We start from the raw sequence: 12,825 nt of genomic DNA, 5'->3' as shown, positions 1-12,825 counted from the left end.
CCTGTTCATTTTACCTCCCCTGTTCATTTTACCCACAGTTCCCCTATAGGATATAGTAGATAGGCATTCCAAAAAGATAAAGTTAAAAAAAGATATAGTAGTCGGCATTCCAAAAGATATAGTAGTCGGCATTCCAAAAGATAAAGTTATCTTCACAGTTAGTTTGAGAATATTTTATCAAAAGACAACATAACTAGAGTACTTTGAAGTTTTGGAGTAATTAAGATTTTTTCAATCGTCTAAAATAGTGTTCGCAACACGCTTTTAATAATTGCGACAGAAATTAACTTGAAAGATTTTCATTCAACTTACATCTTGCATTGAAGAAATGCAGTGTTTCGTTAAATCACAAGCAAATGGGTTCGTTTTTGTAAATTTTGTTTCATTTCCGCGCGATTTGCGGGGCAGTGTTTCGTTATAGCCCAAATAAGCATATTGGTGTACCTGAATAATTTGAAAGTGGCACCATGTTGCTCAGTCGAGGTTGGATTATCAACTGGTGAGATCGTTTTATGCTAGTGTTTTAAATAGGCTAAATATGTTGGTACACATTTTATTCATGACAACGAAGGGGATACGTTTATATATGTGTTTGTTCAATTAATAGTTAGTAGGAGTTTATTGTAGAAATTAATCTTGTTTCATGTTTTGCAAAATATGTATATGCAACAAGCCTTTTATTTTGTTTAGTTCCTAAAATTATTGGATACTATGTGTGTCAACTTCTCCTTTAGATACTGATAGATAACTTTTTGGATTGATGCTGCATGATTTGCATCATGCAAAATCTTTAAATGGTTCGTCATCAAAGGTATCGTCATATTGATTCTTCAGTCATGTTTTGTGCATATAAAAGGATTACTTTTTATTTTATTTCATTCATTATGTTGATGACTTCACTATGTTTTGAGGGAGGTATAACAGGGTATAACCAATGAAAGTGATGAGATGATCCCTAGGACTATTGTAGTTAAGCGTTTTTTTTTACCAAGACGAATCTGTTATATAACCTCTTCCAATTTTCCAAACTCCAATTGACTTCTCGTGAAAGTGCAGAGGATTCCAACGGCTTCCTCTAAGATAGTAACACGTACATATTTATTCCATAACCCCAATAGACCTGTATTTGGACGCAGCAGGATGCGGTATTGCTTAGTACAATGAATGAGAATTCCATAACTTACGCACTGAGAGTGCTGCGACTAATCCTAAGTTGCTTCCGTTGGTTCATTGTGCATATATAAGGTACACCGGGGCAAATTGAAACGGCTGGGGTAAGATGAAATGGCAAGGTATCGTAGTGACATTTAATATTGACCAGAAATTTAATTCCAGAAACAATAAATTAAAAGATTAAATAAACTTTTAGGAAAGAAAAATTTGCTACAATTTGTTGGCATAATTTTCAAAACTTAGCATTTCATCTTGCCCCACCCGTTTCAACTTGCCCCGGTGTACCTTAGTTGCTCTTGTAATAACGGAGAAGCAACATCATGCTATTTAATCACATTGATCAACATATTGATAAGAGTTTGTTGCATTTAATAGTTTTATAAACATTGAACGTGGTAATATAATACTCAAAAATTACTTTATTATAGGTCTTCAAAGAACTTTAGTTATGTTGTCTCTAAATAAAGTATTCTCAGCTGCGAAGATGCTTGAATAATACATCTTTTGAATGTCGAATGTCAGTCATATGGATATTTTTATTTGTGAATTCTGTGCATTAATATAAAAAAGCCATAAAAAAGCTCTAATTAAGACTTCATAGGAATAATGGTAAATATTCAAATCACTATAACTTCTGATTTTCTCGCCGTAATGATTTCAAATCTACAGGGAAGATGCTTGGATATCACATATTTTGAATGCTTAATGCAAAGCTGATGATTACTTGGCTTGATTATAAGTTAATAATGATGCCCCGTTAAGGAATATTTATATGCATGTTAATATTCCATGCAAAATAGCTTAAAACCTTAAAATCACTATAACTTTCGATTCCCTCGTTAGAATATTTTCAAATTCACGGTGAAGATGCTTGAATGTTATATCTTTCGAATGGTAGGTGCCGAATTCATGGACATTTTTTCTGTTAATAACGGTTTCTGGCACACCGTGAAAAGCTTTTAATACAAAATGCTTCAATTTCTTGAAATACTTAGAAAATAAACACATATAAGTTGAAACCCTTGTTTGAACCTACAGTGAAATGACCATTCAAATATTAATTTTTTTTGGAAGCACGGATTAGGAGTCAGAATCTGTCCATAGGGATTTTTCACGGAATTATTCATACATATTTGATTACTTTGGTTTATATCCTATAATCACTATTAGGCGTGAGATTGGTAGACATAATTTTTCGTGTATTGGCTGATAAGTAATAACAAAACATAACATTAGCCCTTTTCAAATGTCGGTCTAGATAAATGTTAGAAAAAAGTATTTTTCAATATCTAAGACCAGAAAAAAATAGACTACAAAATTTTATCATAATCTGTTTGTAATAACAAGTTAAACTGCCATATGTCATGTGATTTCTATCATATAAACTTCAAAAGCGCTTAACTTAAAATTCTGACTAAGGATTTTTTCAAATTCGGCCCAGAGGTGTAGAACATCGTCAGGAATCAACTGCCGAATGCCGTTTGGATGGTATATTTCATTTGATAATAACGGTAATTGGAGCACTACGATCATATGTAGAGTAAGGTGGGGCAAAAGTTCGACCTTAGTGATATAATCAAAGTTTCCAGGAAAACAATAGCAGTTAAAACAAAACAAATACCATACAGTGAACCTTCAACATATTGGCTATAATTTTGCTGAACAAACTTGTGTCAAAATATTTACCCATTTTTTGTTAGAACAGTTTTAAAATTGCTTGTCTTATTCGAATTTTTGCCCCACCGGTGGGGCAAGAGTTCGAATCTAGCGTGGGGCAAAAGTTCGCTGGCTAAAACACAAAATATCGATCCTTTTATGACAGGCATACTTTACACCAGCCGTAAACTTAATTTTGACGAAAAATACACACTAAATTTTCATCTAAAAATTGCCCAAAACCGGGTTAATTGTAATATACTCAAAAATAGCAGTTTTTTGCAAAACTAGGTGGAAATGTAAAGTTTTGGTGACAATTTTCACACGATCAGACAAATTTAACTAAATTTGAAGATAATATGTGGATTTAAGACAATTTGCATTTTTTTTCCGTGATTTTATACATGGGTCGAACTTTTGCTCCGCTGATTCGAACTTTTGCCCCACTATGGGCCAAAAATTGTTTTCAAGCATTTATGCAAAAACTAATACACCCTAAAGCAACCTTGTGATAGGCCTAGAAACGCCCTGACATAAAATATTGAAAAAGATTTTATCTTCAATTGATTCCATGCAACGAAAGTTTGACCAAAAATTACAATATTCACGTCGAAAAACAACAAATAGCCATAACTTTTTCAAATCTTAATCGATTTTTATGATATTTGGATTGAAAGTCTCTTACTTGAATAGCATTCGAACCACCGTGATATTTATAAGATTTGTTTTGAACTGAGCTAGAAATCTTAAAAAGAAACTCTTACCCCACTCGAACTTTTGCCCCACTTTACTCTAATTCCATTTATTTCGCATGAGTCGCAAGGCGCATGCATACGATAGGAATTAAAAAAAAAACAAATTGGATTCCAAGAGAGCATTTGCATTTACATTATGCTCGACAAATTGAGAGTTTATTTTTATTTCCTTCACAGAATTATACATTTATAAATCTCAGAAGATATCAACAAAACATTGATGGGTTTCTCCTTTGTTTCGGAAATATACGACAAAAGGTCCAGAATAAATAGAAGGATAAACTTTTACACGGAAAGACTTAGTCAAAGAAGTGGATTCTGAACAATCACTATTTTCTTTAGGGTCCCCCTCATCCCAGTCAGTTTCCATAATAAAAACTGATCACAGAAAGAAATAACTATGCCTAATGTGAATTACAAGAAGATGAATAAAATTAATTATGATAAAACTTACTCAAGGTTTGGTAGCGAACGAAACTTCAACAACAAAAGTACTGTCAATCGGGGCTTCTTTTGAAATTATTTCAACATTCTGTAACTTTGAGGACTCGTAACTCTGAATTATAGATAGATTTCGATAGTTCTTGTATATATATTCAAGTTGTATATGGAAGTAACATATGTGCAAAATATGAGGCAAATTCATCAAGAAACAAAAAAGTTTCATGAATAGCGAAAAATTATGTGCTTCAAGACAAAAAAGGGCTACTTTGGACACTTTTGGAAATCGAAATCTAAAAATAAATTGACTTTTTCTCACAAATTTTACTCTCATTCTATTACACGCTTAGTCTGAACCAGACGATTATAAAAATCGAATGTACTGCTTTGATTAAATAATTATGTACATCAACATTCGTTCTGATTCTAATTATTATATGAACAATATGGAGAAGAATCATATAAATTTGTGTAACTAAAAATAGTTTTCATGTAAAGTGAAATCTATGAAGAAAAAGACAAATATTTTGCAAGATCGTACACAAGTAAAATTGTGCTTCTGTAAGAAGCAATTTGGCTCTCAATAGTTTTGAGATGGCGTAAGAGTAGTTTATTTTTAGAAGCTGAAGGATGCAATTGTTTTGTAGTGCAGATTCAAGTAAAATATCACTGTCAAATCAATTTCTAGATACAATGTAGTGGACTTGCCTTATATTAATTCACTTTACTGAGTCCTTTGTTTGATTTTGTTTGTGTTGTACAATATACAAACAAACAATTTATAACAAAATAAAAGCCATGAAATTCTTTGATCAATTATTTCTATAAAAAACCATTTTAAAAATTAAAAAATATTATTTATTATAAACATTACGATTCGATAGTTTTATAATGCTCCCGACAACTTTCCACGATTTGTGAAAAATTCATACAATGTTTACATAGCAAATGTTCTGTACCTTGTGAATACAATTTGGATTTTTTTTTTAAATATTTTCCGTCTATCCTGTTATTGTTGATATTGTTCCAAAAAATGTTCATGCCTGGTTGTTGAGCATATATTGGTTGATAAAAGTGCTGAAGACATTATCTAGCTTAGATTAAGTAGCCCCCGGAATCAATAGTCCGACGGTAATGAAATCTTAAAATTCAAATCCTTGATTAACAACTCTTGAGCGAAATATTCGGATAACGCTTCAATCAACTTCGGAAACATCAAAAACAGTAATCCAAAACGGCTAAAAACACCAACACATACGTTGAGTCTTGCTGTCTGAAGCGTCCCAACAATACAGCACACCAATTGCACCTTCTCTTCAAATGCTTTACAAACGAAATCCAAATTGCAAAAATCCGGAGCAAAAATTCACCAGAAAATAGAAAAAAACAAACGCAGAAAAAAGACCTGTAACGCGGTCAAGACGTACTTACCGAAGGTCGAAAAAAAAATGGATGCATGATTTGCGGAGATCATACTCACGCTAAAGACGTCTGTTGTGTGAAGGAAGATACCAAAAAGTTTGTATGCTTAAATTGCGGAGGCACACATAAGTCTAACTTATGGTAACGCCCTTCGCGTAAGCGAATCGTCGAGGATTGTTCCAGAAGATGAACAGTAATGTTTTTTATTCCCGAAATTTGCATGGTAGAGTCACGAACAATGCTCATTTTACAGTTAACGATCGCTTTCTTGAGAGTCATACCCAACAGGTAAATTTTAATCATGCACATTCACAAGCTAATTTTTTTTTCCATCGCGTAGCCGTTGGAGTTACCCGAGGAAACTTATATGCCAATATTGTAGCAGGCAGTTTCAGTTCCTTCCCTTCAAATTATCTATCTGTCAAATCTATCATAAAATCTATATCTGATTTAGCTGATTTATTAGACTCATTGCCTGTATCAAACTGCAGAAGCTTTGTGCGGAGTATTTTTTTCTAATCTGGAGTAGGTCATAGTTAGTTTTTTCTTTTTTGTAACACAGTGTTTTTGACAGACGGTCACATGGCTACTGACGTTATCTTGATAGCTTGAACTAATTTAAGCTAGGACGCATGAAAGATTTGCGCCTCATTACCTTTGCGTAATAATGGCATTATCTTATAACGGTTTTCGATAGTCTCTCGTATTTGATTGATTGCATTTCACAAAATCATCAATTCAGGACTAAATTTACAGTCGTTTGGCACTCAGCGTCTTCAAACGATTCCAAAAAAAATATATCAAATTTCATCCAACCTTCACCATCGCCACGGCCCGAAGTGGCACTCCATCAAAACCACATTTCCGCCTCTTTTTAGCACATGTATCCTGTGTGCCTGCGAGGCACTCCACATCCTCTCCAAATCGCATGAATACAAGATGCGGTTACTCCTCTTCAGCAAAACTGGCAGTGCTTCAGAAAATGTGATTTCCTTCTTATTGTGTTTCCTGCGAACAGCTCAAGGTTCAAATACAAATATTCAAACAGAGAAAAGAAAAAAAACGGCGCTGCTTTGATCCTCCAAAATTTCGGCCCACCATCGAAACCATCATCATGTGGACCGGTAGCAGGTGAACTCCGTAAGTAAATCGTTCCTGTGCAAGTCCGCGTGGGCTCTCGTGTTTACTTTTGGGGGTTGTTTTACCGAACACCGCTTGGAGGATCAGCCCTCAGGTGGGAGTATTTTTGGGCAGTGACGACCGCTACACCAAACGACGAGGAGGCGAATTTGATTTGTTTGTCTGTTTCCTTCTCCGGCTCTGGAAGGATGATGAGTTCTGAGGAATAGCCGTCGTTGTCAATGGAACGTAGATTTATTACGTTAATTAAATGTCACCGCTTATTGACGTGGAAACATTCGATAGCACTGGGGACAGTGATTCAGTTTCGAAGTCAAAAGTATCGTTACGGGTTCTTTAGCACATCGTTTCGCGAGAATCACTGCGCCAATGTGCGTGATTAACAATTCACGAAGACAACAGCGCCAGCAGTCGTTATCTATTCAAGTAACCAGACAGACGCGGCCATCAAACTCGGTGGGCTGACACAATGCAATGGTTGGTTAACCTTTGCGTCCCAACCAATGTTTTCTTATCTTAGATGTTATTCATTAGGGTTTTGCTAGAGGTGAATTCAATCACAACTGATTCAATAAAGCATTGAATGGAGCTGGACGAACTTTTCAGTGAAATTACTTCCAATTTTTTTAACGAGACCTACAAGTGCTTCTGTTAAAACTAATTTTCCGGCCCAGTTTGTCCAAAATAAATTTCATTTCGAAAGAGGATTGTATAAAACTCCTAAGACTGCAATTGGTTATGTAAAAGTTTGCTCGAATCTCAATTGTCTGAGACATGTTATTGGGGGGTCGGCTTGTAGTTACCAACATGTATTCTTTTTTAATTATTAGTATTTACAACTACCAAAAAGTTTAACATAACATATACTTTACAATTAGCCATTTGTGCATGGCGTACCATTGGAACCTCGCGTACCTGAAGGAATAAAAAAGACAACTCTATGCGCTCCTTAGCTTTCTGCCCATTAACTCCTATCGCTATCTCCTCATGGGACTGGTCGAGGTAAGAGTAACCATAGGGAAGATCGGGTTATCAACCCCGGTTGGAACTCTGGTCGTATGCTGACAGGGAAGGGGGGTTTGCTTTTGCTTATGAAAACCTGGAGCGTCTGTACTCCATGTCAGGAGCGGCTGATCATCGTCTGAGTGCCAGAGAAGGACTCTAAGCTAAACTGTGAACTATGACCTTTCGAACATTTAGGGGGAATGACCCTCCGGAAATCTAGGGGGTTGGTGTCAGGCCTTGCAAGCCATCTGTAAAAAATCAAGCAACGAACAATCAACAAGAATATACGATCCGGGACAATCGATGAAGACCACAGCGACGTAAAGGGACTAGGGATTGGAAGCTCGATACGTGGAACTGTAAATCTCTCAACTTCATCGTGAGCACACGCTTACTCGCCGACGTGCTGAAGGAACGTGGATTCGGCGTCGTAGCGTTGCAGGAAGTGTGTTGGAAGGGATCAATGGTGCGAACGTTTAGAGGTAACCATACCATTCATCATAGCTGCGGCAACACACACGAGCTGGGAACAGCTTTCATAGTGATGGGTGATATGCAGAGGCGCGTGATCGGGTGATGGCCGATCAATAAGATAATGTGCAAGTTGAGGCTCATAGGCCGGTTCTTCAACTTCAGCATCATAAACGTGCATAGCACTCCGGAAGCAATGATGATGATAAAGACGGTTTTTTCGCGCAGCTCGAACACGAGTAATACAGCTGCCCAAGCCATGTCGGCATAATCATCGTAGGAGATCTAAACGCTCAGTTCGAACACTCCAGTTTATTTGGATCCCGCCGGGGACAACGACAAGGTGATGGACATTCGTGCCTGTTGTTCAATATTGTGTTAAAAGGAGAGCCTGGCTCAACAGCCGGAGTATGGTTTTTACGAGATCCAGTCAATTGTTTTGCTTCGCGGTTGATATGGACATGGTCGGCCGAACATTTGAAAAGGTGGCCGACCTGTACACCCGCCTGAAACGCGAGGCAGCAAAAGTTGGACTGGTGATAAATGCGTCCAAGACAAAGTACATGCTAGCAAGTGGGGCCGAGCGCGACAGGACTCGCCTAGGTGGCAGTGTTACGATAGACGGGGATACGATCGAGGTGGTCGAAGAGTTCGTCTACCTTGGATCCTTGCTGACGGCTGACAATAACGTTAGCCGTGAAATACGGAGGCGCATCATCAGTGGAAGCTGCCCTATGGTCTTCACAGGAAGCTGCGGTCAAAAAAGATTCACACCCGCACCAAATTTACCATGTAAAAAACGCTCATAAGGCCGGTAGCCCTCTACGGACATGAAACGTGGACGCTGCTCGAAGAGGACTTGCAAGCATTTGGAGTCTTCGAACGTAGGGTGCTTAGGACAATCTTTGGCGGTGTGCAGGAAAACGGTGTGTGACGGCGAAGGATGAACCACGAACTCGCGCAATCTACGGTGAACCCAGCACCCAGAAGGCGGCCAAAGCTGGAAGGATACGATTGGTAAGGCATGTTGCAAGAATGCCGAACAGAAATTCTGCAAAGATGGTGTTCGCTTCGGATCCGGTTGGTACAAGAAGGCATGGAGCGCAGCGAGCTAGGTGGGCGGATCAAATGCGTATCGATTTGGCGAGCGTGGGCCAGAACCGAGGATGGAGAGATGAGGCCACAAACCGAGTATTGTGGCGTGAAATTGTTGATTCAGTGTTATCTGTTTCGATTAGCGTTGGGCGATTTTGAATCGATTTCCCGAAAAACGATGTTTGCTTTCCGATTAATCGATTTTTTGAATCGATGTTTGGAGCATCTAAAATTTGGTGAATCGATTCTCTTCATTCGATTCTTTGATTCGATTAATTTTATTGAAATCGTTAAATATTTCCTAACGAGTTTGTGGAAAAGGAACCATATTTTGAATTAATCTTGAAGTATTAAATCTAATCGATTGATTTTTAAAACTGATTTGATTGAGAGATAATGAAATCGAATGCAAATGCATTTGATTTCATTTCAAGCTTTATAAATGTCAATTTTCATCCGATTCGAATCGATTCGAAAACATCGATTCAAAGGATTCGATTAAATCGGTGAATCGATTCGGCAGTTCAAATGTTAATCGATTCAGTAACATCGATGTTCTGGTCATATTTGCCCAACGCTAGTTTCAATGTTAACTTCATAATTTAATCAATATACCGTCAAGCCCCCATTCACCGTGCATTTAAGAAAAAAATGTACTTCAAAAAATTATATAACTTTTCCAAATAATTTGGAGCGTACTAGAATACCACTACGTAGCGTGCAATTATATCATAATTCAGGGAAAATCTAAAACAAGTGATGCATAACAAAAAAATACTCAAAAATTATGCTTGAACATGTCATGCTAAGGTCGCCTCGTACCGTTCTATGTCACCATTCACCGTGCGTATAGTTTTCGTCGTGATTTTATTTCGTATCTTGAAAAAACGTTTTCAATGGAGCAACTATGTTTCTAGTAGTGTGCGCACTCATTTTTAAGAGTATTCAAATCTACATTTACAATAAAAACCTTAAAAAGTTTAAAAATGGCTAAATAATTACTTTTTCACCAAAATCGTTATAGGAGGTTTGATTGTATTGTCAAAACCATTCCATATTCACTAAAAAAACTAAATATAAAGTAGTTTAATCACGATATAACAATACATCTAGTATTACCGAATAATTTCATGCCTTTTACACTAATGCACGTTAATAGGAACTATATATATTGAAGAGGGTCCATTCACCGTGCATTTGGGTTTCGACTGAGACACAATAAAAAATTCTAATTTGCATAAAATCTCATTGCTCATACGATGAAATACATCTTACTAATAGTATCCACAGCAAAAACTAGATGAAATTTTGAAAAATTTCGTACTCTAACGTTAAAATGAAAAATGTGATTTTTTGGCGTTTCTACTAAGAGTGTTAGAAAATCTCATAATCAAACAGATTTCACATGATTTTCACTACATAAACTAGGTTTTTCAAAATGATTTGAGACAAAAACTACTTCATTTCATCAGCTTTATCTTATTTTGCGGACAAAAGAATAATTTGTGAAAATTGTATGAATATTCTGTAGGAATTTGTATATGTGCACGGTGAATGGAGGCCACACGGTGACTGGTGACTTAACGGTACTTGACAATTGAATTAAATAGACAAATTGAAGTGAAATATGCGAAAAAGTTGCACGTCTTCTCGGTAAGAATCGAACTCACGACTCCCTGACCACTAGATAATTAATTTTTCAAGACATTGATACACAAACGCTTCCAGAGGACGATCACTACACCGCTAGCGCATGACAGCTCACTATAGTAGCTTTTCCGAAAGATTTTGAAACTATTGAGAACCATAGCTACAGGTCCAAAGTTCTGATAAAGGTGGATGCTTGTGATGGCTATGACCGTGGTCAGTATGTAAAGAACAAACAGATAATGCTGTATCGTGTCAGCACCGAGGAGGCAGCCCTCTACCACGATGTAGGTAGTGCAACCCTGGTTAGGTGGCCTATCGAAGACTTTTCATCAACCAAAAAAGGCAAAAATAGAGCAAACGGATTGATTTAATGGCAACAAACCCGCCATCAAATTAAGGACAACGATTGGAAATTCGAATCTTGGAACGTGAGGACTTTGAACGAATCCGCGCGTGTTGAGCTAGTAAATGCTGGGCATAGTGTACCATTGGTACTTTCCGTATCTGCAGGTATGAAATAGACTCTTTGTTCGACTACCTGGTAATGGTAAAGCTGCGCCTAAACCTCTCCGTTGGATGTGGTTCGTCTGAGCTGCTTGAGGAGTTGAAGAAGCTCGAAAAGCAGAACCGGGAACTGAAGAAGTAGAGGATTTGTCACCAGAAGCAACTGCAGATGCAGCGAGAGCTGAACGAAATGAATCTATGACAAAAGGTCGAAAGATAAAAGGTCTAAAGGACAAAAGGTCGAAAGACAAAAGGTCGAAAGGACAAAAGGTCGAAGAACAAAAATGAAGGGACAAAAGGTCGAAAATCTTTTTTCAAAGAAGGAAAAATTTCCCACCATGAAAATCGTTTTCGACCTTTTGCCCTTTCGACCTCTTGTCTTTCGATCTTTTGTCCTTTCGACCTTTTGTATTTCGACCTTTTGTCATTCGACCTTTTGTCTTTCGACCTTTTGTCCATAAACCACGGATGCTGTATGGGCGGCCTGAGTGACTTCTCAATAGGTTGCTGTTAAAGGTTCGCAATGCAGCACTACCAAAAGCGGATCATTTAGCGAGTTTCATCGGATTCGGGGTGGTAGTCGAACAGCTAGCCGATCAGGTTGAGGTTGAGATCTTGAGGTTACTGGATTGACCACTCATTTCACAGAGAAACTGCTGGCAGGAACGCAGCTTGGAGGAGTACGATATCAAAGGAAGAGCAACGTGATGACGCTGCGCACGTTGTCAAACTTCCTGTCGAGCATCGTTAAGGACGCAATCGAGGTAGTAGAGTACGGAGAAGGGTCCCGTTCCGGAGAACTCGGACTTCGATCCGGATATTACGGGCCGAAGAAAGGGAAAGCGAGAAGCGGAGCCCATGATGGCTAAGTACACGCTCACGATGCGGCGGAAACGAAAAGTTCAAGTCCACCCGCGAGAGAGAGAAAGAGGATATTTGCCTTGCAGGATTTGCGGCAGAGTGGATCACCGAATCTCGAATTGTGAAAGCTTCCGGAGACTTCAGCTCACCGATCGATGGGATGCAGTTTGCAAGTGGGAGTCATGTCAGCTGTGTCTGAACGAACATGGGACTGCCGGCTGTAAACTCAGTTTCCGCTGCAATGTCGAACATGTAAGGAGCGCCACAATCCTTTGCTACATTTCGCCAGGGAATGACGAGATCCCGGTCGAGCGTCTCAAGCACAGAAGTGAGTAGCTTTGCCAGTAGAATCACCGAGTTCTTCTGAAGTTATAAGAGCACGAAGAATTGGCCACTAGATAGTTGGATGGCCTCATACGCCCAATCTTCAAGAAAGAACACGAACTGAAGTGTACCAATAAAAGATGAATTACTCTGCTGAAATCAGCGTACAAAATACTGTCGTGCATCCTGGCTTTCAAACATATATGCAAGAACAAATACACCTCAAAGCATTTTGATGATAGGTTTAAAAAATACCCCTACATAAAAAAAAAAAATCTATATATTTTTTTTATAAAAAATTGAGTAATTTTGACTTCTAAAACTACAA

The sequence above is a fragment of the Aedes aegypti genome, chromosome 3, assembly GCF_002204515.2.
Source record: "Aedes aegypti strain LVP_AGWG chromosome 3, AaegL5.0 Primary Assembly, whole genome shotgun sequence".
NCBI lineage: Eukaryota > Metazoa > Arthropoda > Insecta > Diptera > Culicidae > Aedes > Aedes aegypti.
This window is presented reverse-complemented; position numbering follows the sequence as displayed.